Below are 23221 nucleotides of genomic sequence, written 5' to 3'. Positions count from 1 at the left end.
CAGCATTGTGCACAGCCACTGGGCACCTGGACCATGCCCCTCTGAAACAAAGCACGCACCGAGCTGTCGCGAGACGGGACTCCCTGGAGCTCACACCAGCTCTAACCTCAAGCCCAACAAGCCCGCTGGCTTTGCGGCAGGCGCTGGAAGCAGCGCAGGGTCGGAGAGGCTGGGAAGGAACGCTTTGCAAGGCCGAGTGCCCCAGGGCACATCACTGAGCCTGACCCATTCCCCCTCGGCTCTTCTGCACGTCTGAGCATCGGCCAAGAAGATATTAAGTCAGACTTCGTATCAACAGACTATGAAAACCAAAATGCTCACTCATTCAAACGACGTACCTGTGGGATCGCCCTGAGGCTCCCGGACAAGATCTGGCAGAGAAGTCGGGTGGCCGTCGGCTGCAGGCAGAGCTGTAATCAAGCATGTTTCCATGAGATGTGGTGATCTACTGCTTTCTCAGTGACCTGCAGTGACTGGAGGGGTCAGGTACTGTCGTGGGACCCAGACGTGGATGGAGATTGCCAAAGCTGCAGAGGGGCCTGGGTGACCCGTTCACTGGCACCTGGCAGCTCTCAGGATACTGTTTCCAGGCCAAGTGCACGTCCATCCTCAAGGACCGGATGGGGAAACATATGGCCCCTCGGGGATTCCTTCCCAGGAAGGATTTCCAGCATTCCTTTTTTTCTCACCCTGTGGCACCGCTCCTGGCCCCTCTGTTCACCTGGGAAATGCCCCCGCAGCAGCCACGGGCCCCTCCACCTCCCCGTGAGGCATCTGCCTCCTGGCACCCGCAGAGCTGGCCACGGCTCACCCAGCACCGCTGCCCTCCCAGCCCTGACCCACCATGATCCCAGCCCCGCTGCCACCCCGATGTGCCCTGGGTGCTGTGCCACGCTGCCAGGGCTGGCGGATGGCTTGCCCGCCTACCTAATCCCGGCATTCTGCACGGAGCAGCCCAGGCCTCATGGGCTTGCAGGAGCACCAGGAGGAGGATAAGGAGGCGGGCGGGGGTCATGACCCCCTGCACCTGCACCATGCCGCCGCTGCTGCTGCTGCCGGCACTGCCGCTGCTGCTGGCACTGCCACTGATGGCACTGCTGCCGCTGACAACGTTGGCACTGCTACCGCTGCTGGCAACGACACTGCTACAACCGCTGCTGGCACTGCTGCTGCTGCTGCCGCTGCTGCTGGCACTGCCGCTGCTGGCACTGCCGGAGCACTGCCCGCGACACAGCACTGCACATGAGGGCGTGGCACAGCGGGGCTCTGTGACCTCACAGCCCGGCTACCCCACCGCAGCCACGGCCCTGGGGCACCGCCCCCAGCGGGACCGGCTGTGACACCTGCAGAGTCCCAGTGCGGCTAAACTGGCCAACCCAGGCTCGTCCCCACGCCGTTACCTGGAAAACACTGCTTTTTGGCTTGGAAGCGATTCTGGACAAAACACTCCCACAGCAGACAGACTTGGCTGCTTTGTCAAATGGGCCACAAGACAGAAAACAAAACTTCTCTAAAGAAAAGCCCGGCTTCACTCAGCATGTAAGCCTTTTGCCCGCGGGCTCTGGGGCAGTCCCTCTCGTGCACAGCAAAATACGTGCGAAAGCTGCATCCCCATCACGTAGAGGCGCTGCCAATGAATTACTGAGGCTGTGAACTACTGCGCTTCCTCCTTCTACACCCGTGTGGAGGCAGCAGAAGCAGAGAAGGGTGGACCGATTTTGGGAGGCAGCACTGTGGATGGGAGTGCGCAGGCCGCGGGGCAGAGGGGGTGATACGGGGTCCTCGCACAGGAGGAGGAGCGCTGGGAGGAGGTGCTGGTAAAGTTCAGCAAGGCAGCCTGTGGTGACAGGGGCAGCCTTTTCTGCCTGGCTCCTGTAGCCTTCCGCCGCAGCTGCACAACAGAGTTGTGGTCAGACTGCCTTTGTGCTCTGGCCTTTGCCGTTTTTCACTCTCCCTGCGGCTGGGCTCAAAACTATCAAACGTTCAGCGATTGCTCCCACACCAAAGGTGACACATGCCATGGCGTCCCTTGGGGCCACCTTGGGGTCACCCCCACCTTGGGGGGTTCCTCGGGCAGTTTTGGGCATCCCTGGGGCGATTTTTGCAGTGTCCAAGGCAATTTTGGTGGGGTCCCTGGTACAGGTTTGGGGTCCCCAGGGTGGGTTTGGAGGCCCCCAAGGGCAAGTCTAAAGTCCCTAGGGTAGTTTTGGGGTCCCTGGGGCAACTTTGGGGTCCCCTGGGGCAGTTTTATGTTCCCCCGGGGCAATTTTGGGATCCCTGCGGCAAGTCTGGGGACTGCCCTGGGGATATTTTTGGAGTGTCTGGAGAACTTTTGGGGTCCCTTGAGGCAAACTTGGGGTCCCTGAGGCAAAGTTAGGGTTAGTATTGTTAAGATGATTAATTAGGGTTGTTATTATTAGGGTTATTATTCCCCGGAAGAATTTTGGGGGTTTACTGGGGTAATTTTTGGGTCCTTTGGGGCAATTTTGGTGTCCCCAGGGCAGTAACAAGGTGTCCCCGTGTGTGTGTGTCCCCAGCATGGGGGACGGTGCCATGCAGGGTTGTGGCCGAGAGCTCCCGCCTCAGGGGCTCGTTGGGCCCTGCCTTCCTGCATGGTACGTGTCATCACCTGTGTCATTGTGCGTCAGTACTTGGGTCATTCCCAAAACCCCCTTCTTCCTCCAGCCATCATGTGTCGTCACATGTCATCATGTGTCGTCAGGTATCACCATATGCTGTCATGTGCCATCTCTCACATCCCCTTCCCTGTGTCATCGTGCGGGTCAGTACTTGGGTCACCCTGCCCCCCAGGTGCCCCCGAATCCCCCTTTTCCTCTGAGCCCTCATGGGTCATCAGGTGTTGTCACATGGCATGACATGTCACATGTCATCAGGTGTCGATTTGTGTCAGCTCCCACATCCCACTCCCCGTGCTGCTGCCTGGGCACGAGGGGGAGCTGCTGGGGTTGGGGCCGACTCTCAGAGGTGCTGGGACGGGTGGTGCGGCTGTCCGGGCACGAGGGGGAGCTGCTGGTGTTGGGCTGGGCTCCTGAAGCTGTGGAGAGGCGGCTGTGGAGAGAGGAGGCTGCTGAGGCTCTGAGGCGGCCGTGGTGCCGGGCGGGAGCCTCTCTCGGTCAAGCCTGGCCAGCGGCAGGGACCCGCAGGGAGCCCGGAGCTCACGCGACAGTGGCTGAGGAGGCCAGGCCGGAGCATGCCGCGGCAGGGGCAGGTTTAAAGGAGGTATAACCGCCACCAACGGTCACTCACTGAGACAAAGCGCTGCAGTGCTGGTACGGGAGGTCGAGGTGGGGGTGATGACCTCTAATGAGCCCCATGGGTGCCTCAGTGGCTCAGAATTTTGCGGGCCGGTCCCACCAGGGAGGCTGGGTTCCGCTGGCCCGTCGGCGGGTCCCGTGCCCAGCTCCCTGCCAGCTGGCACCACGGGCATCCTCGTCCCTGCCTGGCCCGGTATGAACTTCAGCCCAGAATTGCTGGATTCCTGGCATTGCTGCCATTGCGACCTGGACAAGAGCGCCACTGGTCTGTATTTATGGAGACGCTTTTATTCTGAAATCAGAATGGTCGACCCCTTCAGCTGTCAGTTGGGAGTCTTCTGATATCTGACACCTGTACTGCTGTCGCCAGTGGTGGAGGCTCGGGTGGGGTTGGGAAGACCAGATGGATGTCCAGTCTGTCGGGGGCCTGTTTCTGGTTGCTCCCTGGCAGGTGGGCCGGTTTCCCAGGCACAGGTGATGGCTGCTGGGGTTGGGGCCGACCCTCAGAGGTGCTGGGATGGGTGGTGCAGCTGTCCAGGCACGAGGGGGAGCTGCTGGGGTTGAGCTGGGCTCCTGAAGCTGTGGAGAGGCGGCTGTGGAGAGAGGAGGCTGCTGAGGCTCTGACGTGGCTGTGGTGCCGGGCGGGTGCGAGGGTGCAGGACAGCGCCGGACGCCCCGGAGGGTGCGGGCATCTGGCTGCAGGTGGGGAGCTCCGTGCAGGGAAACGGGGCTCCGCGCACCCCTGGGCTGGGGCTCCGCTCGCCTGCCCGTGCCTCGTCTCCTCTCCGCCCTGGCCATCCTGACCTGGCTGCTCTGCACGTGCCGGGAAGGAGATCCAGGGGACCAAAGCTGGGCACAGCAACGCAGGGCCGGGAGAGCCTCTTGCTCTCCTTTCTCAGCGTGCCTTGCAAGGTGTCGTGGTTTAGCCTCAGACGGCAACAAAGAACCACGTGCCGCTCGCTCGTGCCTTCCAAACACAGGAAGAATCGTAAGAAAAGGCAAGACTCTTGGGTTGAGACAAAGGCAGTTTAATAGAACAGCAAAGGGAACAGGCAAACAACAACAACAACAACAACAACACCACGGATAGGGGAATATACAAACGCGATTACGGAACCGCCGCTCACCCGCCGCTCGCCGCTCGCCGGCCGGACCCGGGCCGCCCCAGCCCGCTTTTAAGCAGCAACTTCCTGCCCCCCTCCCCCGGCAGCTCAGGGTGGGCGTGGCTCACATGGCATGGAATACCAGGAAAAGTTAACCCTATCCCCACCGGAACCAGGACATTATCCACCCCTTATTCCATACCATCTATGCCATGCCCAGCAGGTTCCAATGAATTGCCACCACTTTCCCCTGTTATCTATATATATATACACACATATAATACCCTTAGTTTATGGGTCATCCCTCCAAAGTGTCCGTTGAGTTCTTTTAATCCACGGCTTTGGGCTCCATCTGTTAGAACAGTCTCTCAGGGCAGGTGAGATGCTGGGTAGTGCTGGTCTGTTGCATGCTGTATTTTTCGGCGCTTGTGACTGGTGCACCTGGTGTGGCTCATGCACGCAGTCTGTAGGCTGAAGATGTAGATCTTGAGGAAACTGCTGGGCGCCGGCTGCTGAGATCAGTTCTTATCCCATCATCCCTGTGCCTTACTTGTAGTACAACTGATAGCAATGAGGACATACAGTGACAGTGTTACTTAGCAATTAACAGCACACAATCTGATTCATTGGCTATTCTCGCCCAAAATCAGATCTCCATGAGGTACACATCGGACTTCCCCATCCTTCCGCATCACCCACCAAGTGCACCCAGGTCCTTGGGCAAAAGCAATCCCACGGATGGGTTTGCCTTTGCCTGAGGCAGGACTAACCCAGACTGTCTTCCCTAGCGTATTCTTCATGTGCACTACAGGGACTTTATCCCCTTCTACAGTACGTGGAAGTTTTGATTGGGCAGGGCCAGCCCGATTGTTAGATCCCCTGGTGTTAACTAGCCAGGCAGCTTTTGCTAAATGTGTATCCCAGTGTTTTAAAGTCCCACCACCCATTGCTCTCAGCGTAGTTTTTAACAGTCCATTGTATCGTTCTATCTTCCTAGAGGCTGGTGCGTGACAGGGGATGTGATACACCCACTCGACACCATGCTCTTTGGCCCAGGTGTCTATGAGGCTGTTTCGGAAATGAGTCCCATTGTCCGACTCAATTCTCTCTGGGGTACCATGTCGCCACAGGACTTGCTTTTCAAGGCCCAGGATAGTGTTCCGGGCAGTGGCATGGGGCACAGGGTATGTTTCCAGCCATCCAGTGGTTGCTTCCACCATTGTGAGCACATAGCGCTTGCCTTGACGGGTTTGTGGCAGTGTGATATAATCAATCTGCCAGGCCTCCCCATATTTGTATTTCAGCCATCGCCCTCCATACCAAAGAGGCTTCAAACGCTTGGCTTGTTTGATCGCAGCGCATGTCTCACATTCATGGATGACCTGTGCAATAGTGTCCATGGTCAAGTCCACCCCTCGGTCACGAGCCCATCTATATGTCGCATCTCTCCCTTGATGGCCTGAGGAGTCATGGGCCCACCGAGCTATGAATAGTTCACCCTTATGTTGCCAGTCCAGATCCACCTGAGCCACTTCAATCCTAGCGGCCCGATCCACCTGCTGCTTGTTCTGATGTTCCTCCGTGGCCCGATTCTTTGGTACGTGGGCATCTACATGGCGTACTTTCACAACCAGATTCTCTATCCGGGCAGCAATATCTTGCCATAGGTCAGCAGCCCAGATGGGTTTGCCTCTGCGCTGCCAGTTGCCCTGCTTCCACTGCTGTAACCACCCCCACAGAGCATTTGCCACCATCCATGAGTCAGTGTAGAGATGAAGTACTGGCCATTTTTCTCGCTCAGCAATGTCCAAAGCCAGCTGAATAGCCTTCACCTCTGCAAACTGGCTCGATTCACTCTGTCCCTCACTGGCTTCTGCAACCCGTCGTGTAGGACTCCACACAGCAGCCTTCCACTTTCGATGCTTTCCCACAATCCAGCAGGACCCATCAGTGAACAGGGCATATTTCTTCTCATTTTCTGGCAGTTTATTATATGGTGGGGCCTCTTCTGCACGCGTCACCTCCTCCTCTGGTGACGTTCCGAAATCCTTGCCTTCTGGCCAGTCCATGATCACTTCCAGAATTCCTGGGCGACTGGGGTTTCCCATTCGAGTTCGCTGCGTGATCAGTGCAATCCACTTACTCCATGTAGCATCGGTTGCATGATGTGTGGTGGGGACCCTTTCTTTGAACATCCAACCCAGCACCGGCAGTCGAGGTGCTAAGAGGAGCTGTGCTTCTGTACCAACTACTTCCGAAGCAGCTCGAACCCCTTCATATGCTGCCAATATCTCTTTTTCTCTTGGAGTGTAGCGGGCTTCGGATCCTCTGTATCCCCGACTCCAAAACCCTAGGGGTCGACCTCGAGTCTCCCCTGGTGCTTTCTGCCAGAGGCTCCAGGTAGGGCCGTTCTCCCCGGCTGCAGTGTAGAGCACATTTTTAACATCTTGTCCTGCCCGGACTGGCCCCAGGGCCACTGCATGGACTATTTCCTGTTTGATTTGTTCAAAAGCTTGTCGTTGCTCAGGACCCCATTTAAAATCATTCTTCTTCCGGGTTACTTGATACAGAGGACTCACAATTTGACTGTAATCTGGGATATGCATTCTCCAAAAACCCACAATACCTAAGAAAGCCTGTGTTTCCTTTTTACTAGTTGGTGGAGACATAGCTGCTATTTTGTTGATCACATCCATTGGAATCTGACGGCGTCCATCTTGCCATTTTATTCCTAAAAACTGGATCTCCTCCACAGGTCCCTTGACCTTACTTCGCTTTATAGCAAAACCAGCGTTCAGAAGGATTTGGACTATTTTACTCCCTTTCTCAAAAACTTCTTCTGCTGTGTTTCCCCATACAATGATGTCATCAATGTACTGCAGATGTTCTGGAGCTTCACCCTGTTCCAGTGCAGTCTGGATCAGTCCATGGCAAATGGTGGGGCTGTGTTTCCACCCCTGGGGCAGTCGATTCCAGGTGTATTGGATGCCCCTCCAAGTGAAAGCAAACTGTGGCCTGCACTCTGCTGCCAAAGGGATTGAGAAGAATGCATTCGCTATATCAATCGTGGCATACCACTTGGCTGCCTTGGACTCCAGTTCGTACTGGAGTTCTAGCATGTCCGGCACAGCAGCGCTCAGCGGTGGCGTGACTTCATTCAGACCACGATAGTCTACAGTTAGCCTCCACTCTCCATTAGATTTTCGCACCGGCCATATGGGACTGTTAAAGGGTGAGCGAGTCTTGCTGATCACTCCTTGAACCTCTAGTTGACGAATCAGCTCATGGATGGGAATCAGAGAGTCTCGGTTAGTGCGATACTGCCGCCGATGCACCGTTGTGGTAGCAATCGGCACCTGTTGTTCTTTGACCCTCAACAACCCCACAACAGAAGAATCCTCCGAGAGACCAGGCAAGGCAGACAACTGTTTAACTTCCTCTGTCTCCAAAGCAGCTATGCCAAAGGCCCAGCGGTACCCTTTTGGGTCCTTAAAATACCCTCTCCTGAGGTAATCTATACCAAGGATGCATGGAGCCTCTGGGCCAGTCACAATGGGATGCTTTTGCCACTCATTCCCAGTTAGGCTCACTTCTGCCTCCAGTACAGTCAACTCTTGGGATCCCCCTGTCACCCCAGAAATACAAATGGGTTCTGCCCCTCTATAGCTTGATGGTATTAAAGTACACTGTGCACCTGTGTCCACTAGAGCCTTACACTCCTGTGGGTCTGATGTGTCAGGCCATCGAATCCACACCGTCCAATAAACCCGGTTGTCCCTTTCCTCCACCTGGCCGGAGGCAGGGCCCCCCTAATACTGGTCATAGTATCCATTACTCACTTCTTGCATAAATGACTTGGAAGTTCCTTCAAGAGGATCAGAAGCAAGATCAGGCCTTCTGCTTTGTCTGGGGAACGGCCCACTGGAAACTGGGGCGGCACTTTTCCTGGAGGGATCCCCTTTTGTGGTTGTCCTTCCTTGCAACTCCTGTACCCGTGTCCGCAGGATCGAAGTAGGTTGTCCGTCCCACTTCCTCATGTCCTCTCCGTGGTCCCGCAGGTAGAACCACAGGGTGCCTCGTGGTGTGTACCCTCTGTACTCTCTCTCTTCAGTGGGGAAATGTCGGAAGATGTTGGAGTGGGAGACGGACCCGGAGTAACGATGGAATCTCAATATGAGTATGATCGTTCTCCCTTTATTCAAGTTTTCACAGAGTATATATAGACAGGCAATAAGAGCACGCGCTAACGGCAGCTATATGATTGGCTTACAGTCTCTGTTCACGCACTGTCCATGCAGTTCATTCACAGATCAGATTGGTTACAAGAATTCACATAGTAAATTACTTAGTCATTAGCACAACATGTTTTCTACCTTCTCAGTTCCCGTTTTTCCCATGTACTAATTCCATCTTCTACCACCTGTTTTGCTCTTAATCTAATCTCTCATAGTAGGGAGGCTGGCTCACATGACCATTTTCTCTCAGACACATTCCTACAATACCCCCTTTTTCTTCTTGAGCCAGCCAGACCTTATGCATGGCATTTTCTATCATGTCAGTCACTTTGCGGAGAACACATGAGGCTACCATAATCAATAATAATATAACCAACAATAGCATGAGGCCTTGCTTTGGTAAGTCTGATAACCATCCCGTTATACCCCATGAGTTTGACCAATCATCGAAACCATTTTTGACCGCTTTTAATTTGGACATGTTATCCTTGTTGTGACGCTCTTAGCAGGTTATATACTAAACACAATTAAAAACAGAATCAAAAAGAACCCTGCTAAGGCAATAAATACCCAGATTCCTAAATTTAGCCCAGAAAGCCAATTTCTTTGGATTTACCCACGAGAAATCCTTTTGTAATATTTCAAATACATTGTGGTTGCTGACAGCACAAGCGACCCTGGAAAAACAATCGTGGTAACATTTCGATCATCATAGTTACTGGTTTTGAAAAGGTATGTGGCAAAAATACCCACTCTAATGCAGTCAGGCTCTTTGCGAGTGCATCATCCCACTGTCCTGTCAGGGCATAAAGTTGAAATTCTTGTAGGAAGGTGTTCAATGCGTCTTGCAGCAGTAGTAGACTATATCTTATCTTGCAACATACTGTAATGCCTTCGGAGTTGTTGGGGTTAATGAACATAGAATTTATGGGGGGGGGGCGGGGGCAGACACAGTGCTTCCGGGCATCCCCTGTGTCTTCAAAGTGTGCTCATGTCCCTCTCCCACTCTCTGACCCGAGACAGCCTCCTTATATCCTGCACTGGATTGAGTGGAGAAGTACAGGCTAGAGTCGCTGCATGCATGGCCAGTGCATGCAGCGAGTCCCGCCAGACTCTCCTGCACTAGATCGAGTAGAAAAGTACAGGCCAGAGTCGCTGCACACGTGGCCAGTGTATGCAGCGAGTCTCACCAAACTCATGATCCAGCTTTGCTAACGGCAGCTGTCTGATACGTGACTACATTGTTGTAATCCCTTCTTGTTATCTTCTTCTGTGAAGGTCAGGTTCTCATGGATACACACATAGTTTTTAGAGCAACATATTCTACAACTCGTACAAGGGTACGATGCAAAGCGGCATTTACAACTAATTGTATAATGCTTATTAAACACAGCAAACAGCATACTAAACATAACAGACAAATTCCTTCCACACAGGCGATGAGTATAATTTGCTTCAACCAACCCCACCCCCAAGTCCATCCAGCAAAGAGATTTCACCCAGTGGTCTCCACAAGTTGCTGGTTCGGTCGGTGCAGTTCCTGCAACTGGGCATGGATGGATTTGGAGTGGTTACTTAGATTCATACAATACAGTCCTTTAAAATCTTGACAACCATGTCTGTGAGCTGAAAGCAAAAAATCAGTAGCAGTTCTGTTTTGCAACATCGCATATCGAATACTATCTACATCTAGCAATAACTCAGAAATAGCGGTACTAGTAGCATTGTTAAACTTATCCTTGGCAGCAAGAGAGTCCTTGTTATCACGAATCCTTGGCAGCAAAAGAGTCCTTGTTAGCAAGAGCGCATGCGGACTCCCTGTTCTTGCTGGTACTGTGCTTTGATCTTCTTCCACAACAGGCCAAGATTCTCAAGCAGCTGGATAAGGTGTCTGTGAGTCCATTACAGGCTTATGTCATCCAAATGTTTTTCTTGCAAGCACCCAAGACTGAATAACAATTGGTGTGATATCTGTGTTTTCCAGCACCCAGGTGCGAGTCCCTTGCGTGTATTTACAGTCCTCCTCGCCGATTTTCCGTTGCTTTCCCATATTCCACCCCCTTGCTCAAGAGACCGCTTCTGCTGGGTTCATTTTAGTCTCGCAGGGTACAACACAGAGCAATCTACCAAGGCATGCAACAACACATACACACACAGGAAAAAAACCAAAAAACATATCTCCATGGCACTGCTTTGAATCAGGTGTCCTATTTCTCTTTTTCTGATGCTTTCTCGTAATGCTTATGGCATACTTTTGTGCTAACGTGGCACATTTCCCATCTAATTGTTCCTGTTTGGTTTCTTTTTTTTTTTTTTTTTTTCTTTTTTTTTTTTTATTATTTTTCTTTTTTTTTTTCTCTTTTTTTTTATTATTTTTCTTTTTTTCTTTTCTCTTTTTTTTTTCTTTTTTTTTTTTTTTTCATCACTTACGACTGACATAAAAGTCTGCCTTTGCAACAAGAGCTCAGTTTCTCATTTTTCCTTAAGTTTCTCATTTTCATACAGAGCATCCTATAGATTTTGGCTCAACTCCTTTTCCCAATCAACCATGACCTTATAGACAAACAACAAACAACCAGCGATACGCCCTGCACGGGCGAGCCGTTCCCGAGAGTGTAAAAGTGTCGGCTCGTGAAAACTCCCCCAATATTTCAGGACTTCCATCGGTTCTACAGCCCATCCTGGTCTATCTACTTGGGGCACGCTCGCCTTACGTCTAAACACTGTGTATATACAAACTTCTTCACTTGAAGGAGTGTCAGCCCTAGATGCATACGAGAACAGTACCACACCGGGCAGAACACCTGCTCAAGTGGAGTCACCTAACGACACTGCACACAACAAAAGCAAACAGTAGCACACATGCTGATCAGCAGGTACAAGCTGGCGCCCACACACACTTACACAGCAGACATACAAAACCAGCACTTTTATCTCAGGGGGACGACTGGGGAGGGGAGGGGGCGAGGCGGGCGGGCAATGTCAGGAGCAAACAGCTCCGGCTCTGTCCGTCTCTGCTGACATTCTGCCTCCTCCATCAGCCTCAGGTGGAGCAGAGGGGATCAGCAGGGGATCATCCCAGACCTTTGGACCTGGCCTGTTCGATCCCCCTCCCGTGGGTTGTAATGCTGCAAAAGCCCCGGCTGCTGTGGCTCGCTCTGCATTCATATCTTGTAAGGTCGATAACACCAACCACCATGTCGTCGCTAACGGTGATGCCTCTTTGTCTCCTTTACTTATCACTTCCCACAGTTTATTCCCAACAGCCTCCCATATTTCTGGTTTAAAAGCTGTCTGGGGCTCTGGTGCGAATCCGTTCTCTCTGCACCAGGTTAACAACCTTCGGAGCATACGCTCATCGTATTTCACCCCTCTCTTAGAGAGGATATGCAGGAGAAGTCTTAATATAGCCCCTTCTTCTTTTGTTACTTGTTGTCCCATCTCCTGCCCCGGCTTAATCAGTTTGAGCAACAGTTTCGCTGGTGTTTCAATCCCTCTCTTAGAGAGGATCCCAGCGAGTAGCGTGGCCGCAGCTTCTGTTTCCATAGCTGCGCCTGGGAGGTGAGGAGCGACCTCACGCCGTTGTCTGCTCCCGCTGATGCGCCCAAGCAGCACGTCTCCCAGCCGAAGTTTCCCACTCCCCTCCTCTAGCTGCTTACCGCAGTCTCGGAGAACTCAGTCGCACTGAACCATCCTCTGCTACCAGATGTCGGAAGATGTTGGAGTGGGAGACGGACCCGGAGTAACGATGGAATCTCAATATGAGTATGATCGTTCTCCCTTTATTCAAGTTTTCACAGAGTATATATAGACAGGCAATAAGAGCACGCGCTAACGGCAGCTATATGATTGGCTTACAGTCTCTGTTCACGCACTGTCCATGCAGTTCATTCACAGATCAGATTGGTTACAAGAATTCACATAGTAAATTACTTAGTCATTAGCACAACATGTTTTCTACCTTCTCAGTTCCCGTTTTTCCCATGTACTAATTCCATCTTCTACCACCTGTTTTGCTCTTAATCTAATCTCTCATAGTAGGGAGGCTGGCTCACATGACCATTTTCTCTCAGACACATTCCTACAGGGAAATGCCTGCTTCTAATAGCTGAGATGCTGGCCCGTGCAGGTGGGGAGTAGGAGATATTCTCTTCAAGTTGCTGGACCTTCCGCGACAGTTTCTCCACAGCTGAGACAAGGGGGGAAGAGAGACTTTCTTCATATCGCCGGAGCCGGCCAGCTACCTCATCCACCGTTGGTCCCTCTTCACCTTTCCATTCCATTACTGCCAGGGAGTTGGCATATGACGATGGTGCGCTCCGTACAAACTTCCGCCACATGGGCCTTGTGCATCGCACCTCATCAGGGTCTGTGGGTAAGTCTGCATTGTCCAAGTCATAATAAATCATCTCCCGCACGGCTAATTCTCTCAGGTACTGGATACCTCTTTCCATGGTAGTCCACTTGCTTGGCTGACATACAACATCCTCGCTGAAGGGGTACCTCTCCCTCACGCCTAACAGGATTCGTTTCCAGAGGCTGAGGGCTTGGGTCTTTTTCCCGATCGCCTTGTCAATGCCGCCTTCCCTAGACAGGGATCCCAGCTGCCTGGCCTCCCTACCCTCTAATTCCAGGCTACTGGCCCCATTATCCCAGCACCGGAGCAGCCAGGTGACAATGTGCTCGCCTGAAAGTCGGCTAAAATCTTTTCGCATATCCCGCAGCACACTCAAGGATAGGGATCGAGTAATTATCTCTGGTTCTGCCTCTTCCTCCTGCTCTCGTGATGGCCCTGGTTCATCATCATCTCTTACTAAGCGAACTGATTTCTTTGTGTACTTCTTCTTCTGTATGGGGGCAACTGATACTGGCATGGGTTGGTTCCCTGGTTCAGTGGCAGTGGCTACCACGGGGGTTGCAGTAGCCGCAGTGTCGGTCGCAAGGATTGCAGTAGCCGCAGTGTCCGTCGCAAGGATTGCAGTAGCCGCAGGGGCCGCCGCAAGGATTGCAGTAGCCGCAGGGGCTGCCGCAGGGGCTGCAGCAGCCGCAGGGGCCGCCGCAGGGGCTGCAGCAGGGGCTGCAGCAGCCGCAGGGGCCGCCGCAGGGGCTGCAGCAGCCGCAGGGGCTGCAGGTCTGGTTTCCATCTCTTCCCCTTGAGGGTGCTGCATAATTCTGAGCAGTGCCTGGTAGATACTGGCCAGGGCCCAGCACAGCGCGGTGAGTTGTGCCTCTCTAGAATAGCCACGGCATTTTCCCTTCAAATATTCTACCACTTTATCAGGGTCCTGTAATTGTTCAGGGGTAAAGTCCCAGACCATTGGAGGTGAGTAGTTCTCTAGGTACCTGCCCATGCTCTCCCACATGCCATGCCACCCTTGACTATCCAGCCTCGGAGCAGATCTCCGGGTGGTAGTCTTAAATAGTCGCTTAAACCTAAACAAGACCTGGAACGTATTCAGGAGACATAGCACTAGGAACACGCTAGTTTGAGTATCCCAAGGATATTCAAAATTCTCAAAAGCTGTCATACCTGACCCGAAGGAGAAAAGGGAGGCAAAAGGGCTGGGGAAATTATTAACAAATTCTGAGAGACGGTGTCCAATGTACGGACAGGACAGCAAAACCACATAAACACCCCAAAATAGCCGTCTGAACAGTGATGTTATCATATCATAAACAGGTATCGCACAGGACAGCAGAATGATAATCCTGATCCCTGTTCCAGACATGGTAAACAGCATCGCAGGGAGTACATAAGCCATATAGGAATTTATGTAACACAGCCATGAGAACAAACCAAGCAACATGATGACCAGTGACTACTTACCTAATAAAATAAATGCATACAAAAAAAAAAAACCAAAACCGTTTTTTCCACGTTCTAGTTGGATTCTGCCGTTATCTCAACCCTTCGAGCCCCACGTTGGGCGCCAAAAAGGACTGTCGTGGTTTAGCCTCAGACGGCAACAAAGAACCACGTGCCGCTCGCTCGTGCCTTCCAAACACAGGAAGAATCGTAAGAAAAGGCAAGACTCTTGGGTTGAGACAAAGGCAGTTTAATAGAACAGCAAAGGGAACAGGCAAACAACAACAACAACAACAACAACAACAACAACAACAACAACAACAACAACAACAACAACAACAACAACAACAACAACAACACGGATAGGGGAATATACAAACGCGATTACGGAACCGCCGCTCACCCTCCGCTCGCCGCTCGCCGGCCGGACCCGGGCCGCCCCAGCCCGCTTTTAAGCAGCAACTTCCTGCCCCCTCCCCCGGCAGCTCAGGGTGGGCGTGGCTCACATGGCATGGAATACCAGGAAAAGTTAACCCTATCCCCACCGGAACCAGGACACAAGGACCAGCACTCGCCTCCCCTGCCCATCCCTCGCCAGACAAGGGGACAGCCTGGGCTCCCTCTTCACTGAGCTGCTCTCCATCCTCTCTTCAGAATACCTGTCTGCAGAGATACACACCCCTGCCCAGACAAAACCCCTGCCCTTGCTGAGAACACGCACGCTGGCAGCGCTGGGCTGCAGATGGGACAGCTCTTTCTCCGAAGACGGGACGATAGCTGGGAAGGTTCCTCACCACGGTCTGAGTTGCTGGGACACCTTGGCTGAGGTGAACATCTGGGATTTACGGCATCACCTGACGGACATTGGCCAGTACCTAACTCGGCACTCCAGAACACCCTACCTCTAAATGCTTCATGGCTAATAGCAGCCATCTAATACAGGAGCTTGGCACCTCCTCCCCCGCAACAACTTACGTTTTCCTCTCCCTCCACAAATAGATCGCACAACACAGTCCCATCCCAAACAGCACGGAGCCTAAGATCGCCACGGTGCCTTCTATCCAATACTTCTGGAAGTCTTTAGGATCAATGGCATTTGTGTTTCTCTTGCCACCCACACCTGGAGGAACAATTCCGTACGTTAGTGTGTCCTGCGCGCCACTGGCAGTCTCACAGGAGGTCTGACATTGCCAGCAAACGTTCTTTCGCGCTTTGTTAGCATCCCTGAAGGAGGGAACACCCTGGGGCCGCGTTGTCTCCTTGGTTTCAGTGAAAGCAGAAGCAACTCCCACAGTCGTCGCAAATCAGTGCACTCTGGAGCCTCTCTTTCTCCTCTCGCCCCCAGCTCTCCCGCCCCGGCCAAGCACCCACACCCCGAAGGGACGGAGTCAGGCCCTCTCGGGAGACACCCCAACCTCCCTCTCCCCCTTTGCCTTTTCTTCAGCGTGGGCACCGCTTGCATGCCCCGAGTTTTCAGGACTTGTCTCCCACTTCTGGCCCCCTGCAAGACTGCTCAGTACCTGCATTCTTTGGAAGAAAGTCATCCATCCCGGCGTGGCGGGCTTCCCCGGGGGTGGACAGCACTGCCAAAAATCCCAGAAAGGTAAAGCCTCAGCATGGCCCAGGCACAGAGGGTGCAGAAGGACGGTGCAGGTTCCCTCTAAGCCGTGCCCCATCTCTCAGTGCAGCCCTTTGGACCTCAGGTCACAGGAGGGATCCCCCGCTGTTGTGCCTCGGGGGACTCACGGCGAGCTCTGGGGGGCGGCTATTGCGGGAGGTACGTTCCATTAAGAGCCGCATTTCCCGTCATCTGCTGAGGCTGGTTCAGATGGCCTCCTTCCCAAAGTGGCAAAGTTCTGAACCTCGGGTGAACTGGGTGTGGTGGGCGGTGAGCATCCCCCCGCATCCAGAGAGGGTTAGGCGCACACTGCTGGCCATAACCTCCACAGCCCAGAGGTGACAGTCATCCTCAGAGAGCCCTTCCTGGCTTCTTTTCCATAGTTTGGCTGCTGACACGATGTGCGGCAGCGGGCACCAGGGGAAGAGCCTGCAGACACCCAGGGATTTTGATTCAGGACGCTGGATGACCGAGGGACGGCAATTACCTGGCACGCCTGCTGATTGAATTGCCCTCATTGCTTCATCAGAGACTGGCGCTGCCTGACTGCCTCCTTCCTGAAGCGCCTCCTTCTCCACAGGCCCCCAGTCCCTCACTTGCAAAAGAAAGCAGGCCAGTTGAACGAGATAGAAGCAACCGCTCCTCATGGGCAACATCGTATCTTCCGGAGGCGATACTTCCCAAAATACATGAGTATCGCTTAGACACAAAGCCTGGGAATTTGGGCGTGCCCCTAGTCACTAGGCCAAACAATGTGGCCTTCATGGAGAAAAATCTAAACGCGAGACCCTTTTTGGTTTCCCAGGGCACACAAGAGCCCACAGTCCCCCAAAAGAAGCAGAAAAACACCCAAGTTACCTAAAACACAAGCGGCAAGAGACAGCTAAACCACCCGAGGCTGAATTCACAGCCCTTCATTTGAGTGGCCTTCAAGTTAGGTGTCCGGCCTCAAGCTGGGTGTCCAGCTTTCACCTGTCCCTGAGCCTGAGGTGTCCCCGAGAGTCCTCAGACATCAAGGAGAACAACGAGGCTGGACCAGGCTGTGAAGCTGGGGCTGCTCCGGCCCCGGCCAACTCTGCCGGTCCCAGCGGCCCCAAGCTGCCTGCGCATCCTCTCTGCCACCCAGGGGCACTCTCCTCTCTGTTGACTTGCAGAGAGGGCGCTGGCCCTCTCACGGCTTCTCTGGGATCAGCTCCTCGGCAAGTTCCTCACGCGCTCAAGACGCGAGCACCGCCAGTTCCTGCCAGCTGGACACCACCGTCTGCCCAGAGCAGCTCTGAGGAGCAACGCTCTAACTGGGGCAGCAGCTGTCCCTGGCACTCAGCTTGGACCACACCTGGCAGCAGAGACTCTGGACCGTCTCTGTCTGCAGCTCGCCAGCGCCTGCAAGGCGTGAAATTGAGTGTCACCGCAGGGAGGCTCTGATCCATCCCTTCCTGCTGTCTAGGCTACGGCTTGTCCATACAGCCAGCTAAAACCTCGGCTTCCCGAGCCTTGTGCTTAAGAGTGAGATATGCCCACCATGTGCCGCTTTGTCCAATTCCTTCAGGAGTTCCTTTAGGACTTCTGATGACCGCTGGGAAGATTTTCTCTTTTCAGCTTTAGACTTTACTCTTTGAGGACCTCCAGCCACGTCTGGAAACAAACACACCGGAGCAGCTCCTGTGAGGTATTTCAATAGAGTTCTTCCCACCTGAACGGCAGCGAATGCAGTTCAAACACGGGATTGACCCGTGGCACGCGTCTCTCCCTTCCACGCAGGAGCATTGTGCACAGCCCCGGGGCACATCACTGAGCCTGACCCACTCCCCCTCCGCTCGTGTGACAGTGGCTGAGGAGGCCAGGCCCGAGCCTGCAGCAGCAGCGGCAGGTTTAAACGAGGCGTAAGCGCCACCAACGGTCACTCACTGAGACAAAGAGCTGCGGTGCTGGCACGTCAGCAGCAAAGCCAGGCGATCACGGTGAAAAGGCGATTTTTTCAAGACTTTCTGAAGCCAGTTGAATCCTGGGAAGCAGCAGGGACTCACAGGGAGCCCGGAGGTCGTGCGACAGCGGCTGAGGAGGCCAGGCCGGAGCCTGCAGCAGCAGCAGCAGGTTTAAACGAGGCCTAACTGCCACCAACGGTCACTCACCGAGACATAGAGCTCTGGTGCTGGCACGTCAGCAGCAAAGCCAGGCGATCACGGTGAAAAGGCGATTTTTTCAAGATTTTCTGAAGCCAGTTCAAGCCCGGGAAGCAGCAGGGACCGCAAACAGCCCAGAGCTCGCGCGACAGCGGCTGAGGAGGCCAGGCCCGAGCCTGCAGCAGCAGCGGCAGGTTTAAACGAGGCGTAAGCGCCACCAACAGTCACTCACTGAGACAAAGTGCTGCGGTGCTGGCACAGGAGGCCGAGGTGGGGGTGATGACCTCTAATGAGCCCCATGGGTGCCTCAGTGGCTCAGAATTTTGCGGGCCGGTCCCACCAGGGAGGCTGGGTTCCGCTGGCCCGTCGGCGGGTCCCGTGCCCAGCTCCCTGCCAGCTGACACCATGGGCATCCTCGTCCCTGCCTGGCCCGGTATGAACTTCAGCCCAGAATTGCAGAACTCCTGGCATTCATGCCGTTACGAAACGGACAACAGCGCAACTGGTCTGTAGTTTTGGCTACACCTTTATTCTGCTGAAATCAGAATGGTCGACCCCTTCAGCTGTCAGTCGGGAGTCTTCTGCTATCCCAAATGCCTACCGCTGTTGGTAGCGGGGGAGACTCGGGTCGGGTCGGGAAGACCAGGCGGATATCCAGTCCCTCAGGGGCCGGTTCCTGGGTGCTCCCTGGCAGGTGGGACAGTTTCCCAGGCACAGGTGATGGCTGCTGGGGTTGGGGCTGACTCTCAGAGGTGCTGGGACGGGTGGTGCGGCTGTCCGGGCACGAGGGGGAGCTGCTGGTGTTGGGCTGGGCTCCTGAAGCTGTGGAGAGGCAGCTGTGGAGAGAGGAGGCTGCTGAGGCTCTGAGGCGGCTGTGGTGCCGGGCGGGAGCCTCTCTCGGTCAAGCCTGGCCAGCGGCAGGGACCCGCAGGGAGCCCGGAGCTCACGTGACAGCGGCTGAGGAGGCAAGGCCCGAGCCTGCAGCAGCAGGGGCAGGTTTAAATGAGGCGTAACTGCCACCAACAATCACTCACCAAGAGAAAGAGCTGCGTTACTGACACGTCGGCAGCAAAGCCGGGCGGTCGTGGTGAAAAGGCACTTTTCCCAGGATTTTCTGAATCTGGGTCAAGCCTGGGCAGCAGCAGGGACGGCAAACAGCTCGGAGCTGGGGCGACAGCGGCTGAGGAGGCCAGGTGCAAGCCTGGAGCAGCAGCGGCAGGTTTAAAGGTCTGGTTTTATGGCTACGCCTTTATTCTGCTGAAATCAGAATGGTCGACCCCTTCAGCTGTCAGTCGGGAGTCTTCTGCTATCCCAAATCCCTACCGCTGTCGGCAGCGAGGGAGGCACAGGTGGGGTCGGTAAGACCAGGTGGATGTCCAGTCTGTCGGGGGCCCGTTTCTGGTTGCTCCCTGGCAGGTGGGCCGGTTTCCCAGGCTGCGTCAAGCCATTCAGTTCTCAGTCGGGAGTCTTCTGATGTCTGAAATCCGTACTGCTGTCGCCAGCGGTGGAGGCACAGGTGGCGTCGGGAAGACCAAGTGGATGTCCAGTCTTTCGGGGGCCCGTTTCTGGGTGGTCTCTGGTAGGTGGGCCGGTTTCCCAGGCTCAGGTGATGGCTGCTGGGGTTGGGGCTGTCTCTCAGAGGTGCTGGGACTGGTCGTGCGGCTGTCCGGGCACGAGGGGTAGCTGCTGGGGTTGAGCCGGGCTCCTGAAGCTGCGGAGAGGCGGCTGTGGAGAGAGGAGGCTGCTGAGGCTCTGACGTGGCTGTGGTGCCGGGCGGGTGTGAGGGTGCAGGACAGCAACGGACGCCCCGGAGGGTGCGGGCATCCGGCTGCAGGTGGGGAGCTCCGTGCAGGGAAACGGGGCTCCGCGCACCCCTGGGCTTGGGCTCCACTCGCCTGCCCGTGGCTCGTCTCCTCTCCGCCCTGGCCATCCTGACCTGGCTGCTCTGCACGTGCCGGGAAGGAGATCCAGGGGACCAAAGCTGGGCACAGCAACGCAGGGCCGGGAGAGCCTCCTGCTCTCCTTTCTCAGCGTGCCTGGCAAGGACCAGCACTCGCCTCCCCTGCCCACCCCTCGCCAGACAAGGGGACAGCCTGGGCTCCCTCTTCACTGAGCTGCTCTCCATCCTCTCTTCAGAATACCTGTCTGCAGAGATACACACCCCTGCCCAGACAAAACCCCTGCCCTTGCTGAGAACACGCACGCTGGCAGCGCTGGGCTGCAGATGGGACAGCTCTTTCTCCAAAGCCGGGATGATAGCTGGGAAGGTTCCTCACCATGGCCGGAGTTGCTGGGACACCTTGGCTCATCTGTGATTTACGGCATCACCTGACGGACATTGGCCAGTACCTAACTCGGCACTCCAGAACACCCTACCTCTAAATGCTTCATGGCTAATAGCAGCCATCTAATACAGGAGCTTGGCACCTCCTCCCCCGCAACAACTTACGTTTTCCTCTCCCTCCACAAATAGATCGCACAACACAGTCCCATCCCAAACAGCACGGAGCCTAAGATTGTCATGGTGCCTTCTATCCAGTACTTCTGGAAGTCTTCAGGATTTGTGGCATTTGTGTTTCTCTTGCCATCCACACCTGGAGGAACAATTCCGTACGTTAGTGTGTCCTGCGCGCCACTGGCAGTCTCACAGGAGGTCTGACATTGCCAGCAAACGTTCTTTCGCACTTTGTTAGCATCCCTGAAGGAGGGAACACCCTGGGGCTGCGTTGTCTCCTTGGTTTCGGTAGAAGCAGAGGCAACTCCCACAGTCGTCGCAAATCAGTGCACTCTGGAGCCTCTCTTTCTCCTCTCGCCCCCAGCTCTCCTGCCCCGGCCAAGCACCCACACCCCGAAGGGACGGAGTCAGGCCCTCTCGGGAGACACCCCAACCTCCCTCTCCCCCTTTGCCTTTCCTTCAGCGTGGGCACCGCTTGCATGCCCCGAGTTTTCAGGACTTGTCTCCCACTTCTGGCCCCCTGCAAGACTGCTCAGTACCTGCTTTCTTTGGAAGAACGTCATCCATCCCGGCGTGGCGGGCTTCCCCGGGGGTGGACAGCACTGCCAAAAATCCCAGAAAGGTAAAGCCTCAGCATGGCCCAGGCACAGAGGGTGCAGAAGGACGGTGCAGGTTCCCTCTAAGCCGTGCCCCATCTCTCAGTGCAGCCCTTTGGACCTCAGGTCACAGGAGGGATCCCCCGCTGTTGTGCCTCGGGGGACTCACGGCGAGCTCTGGGGGGCGGCTATTGCGGGAGGTACGTTCCATTAAGAGCCGCATTTCCCGTCATCTGCTGAGGCTGGCTCAGATGGCCTCCTTCCCAAAATGGCAAAGTTCTGAAACTCGGGTGAACTGGGTGTGGTGGGCGGTGAGCATCCCCCCGCATCCAGAGAGGGTTAGGCGCACACTGCTGGCCATAACCTCCACAGCCCAGAGGTGACAGTCATCCTCAGAGAGCCCTTCCTGGCTTCTTTTCCATAGTTTGGCTGCTGACATGATGTGCGGCAGCGGGCACCAGGGGAAGAGCCTGCAGACACCCAGGGATTTTGATTCAGGACGCTGGATGACCGAGGGACGGCAATTACCTGGCACGCCTGCTGATTGAATTGCCCTCGTTGCTTCATCAGAGACTGGCGCTGCCTGACTGCCTCCTTCCTGAAGCGCCTCCTTCTCCACAGGCCCCCAGTCCCTCACTTGCAAAAGAAAGCAGGCCAGTTGAACGAGATAGAAGCAACCGCTCCTCATGGGCAACATCGTATCTTCCGGAGGCGATAATTCCCAAAATACATGAGTATCGCTTAGACACAAAGCCTGGGAATTTGGGCGTGCCCCTAGTCACTAGGCCAAACAATGTGGCCTTCATGGAGAAAAATCTAAACGCGAGACCCTTTTTGGTTTCCCAGGGCACACAAGAGCCCACAGTCCCCCAAAAGAAGCCGAAAAACACCCAAGTTACCTAAAACACAAGCGGCAAGAGACAGCTAAATCACCTGAGGCTGAATTCACAGCCCTTCATTCGAGTGGCCTTCAAGTTAGGTGTCCGGCCTCAAGCTGGGTGTCCAGCTTTCACCTGTCCCTGAGCCTGAGGTGTCCCCGAGAGTCCTCAGACATCAAGGAGAACAACGAGGCTGGACCAGGCTGTGAAGCTGGGGCTGCTCCGGCCCCGGCCAACTCTGCCGGTCCCAGCGGCCCCAAGCTGCCTGCGCATCCTCTCTGCCACCCAGGGGCACTCTCCTCTCTGTTGACTTGCAGAGAGGGCGCTGGCCCTCTCACGGCTTCTCTGGGATCAGCTCCTCGGCAAGTTCCTCATGCGCTCAAGACGCGAGCACCGCCAGTTCCTGCCAGCTGGACACCACCGTCTGCCCAGAGCAGCTCTGAGGAGCAACGCTCTAACTGGGGCAGCAGCTGTCCCTGGCACTCAGCTTGGACCACACCTGGCAGCAGAGACTCTGGACCGTCTCTGTCTGCAGCTCGCCAGCGCCTGCAAGGCGTGAAATTGAGTGTCACCGCAGGGAGGCTCTGATCCATCCCTTCCTGCTGTCTAGGCTACGGCTTGTCCATACAGCCAGCTAAAACCTCGGCTTCCCGAGCCTTGTGCTTAAGAGTGAGATATGCCCACCATGTGCCGCTTTGTCCAATTCCTTCAGGAGTTCCTTTAGGACTTCTGATGACCGCTGGGAAGATTTTCTCTTTTCAGCTTTGGACTTTGCTCTTTGAGGACCTCCAGCCACGTCTGGAAACAAACACACCGGAGCAGCTCCTGTGAGGTATTTCAATAGAGTTCTTCCCACCTGAACGGCAGCGAATGCAGTTCAAACACGGGATTGACCCGTGGCACGCGTCTCTCCCTTCCACGCAGGAGCATTGTGCGCAGCCCCGGGGCACATCACTGAGCCTGACCCACTCCCCCTCAGCTCGTGTGACAGCGGCTGAGGAGGCCAGGCCGGAGCCTGCAGCAGCAGCGGCAGGTTTAAACGAGGCGTAAGCGCCACCAACGGTCACTCACTGAGACAAAGAGCTGCGGTGCTGGCACGTCAGCAGCAAAGCCAGGCGATCACGGTGAAAAG

This window comes from Rissa tridactyla, chromosome 20, assembly GCF_028500815.1.
Source record: "Rissa tridactyla isolate bRisTri1 chromosome 20, bRisTri1.patW.cur.20221130, whole genome shotgun sequence".
Lineage (NCBI taxonomy): Eukaryota > Metazoa > Chordata > Aves > Charadriiformes > Laridae > Rissa > Rissa tridactyla.
This window is presented reverse-complemented; position numbering follows the sequence as displayed.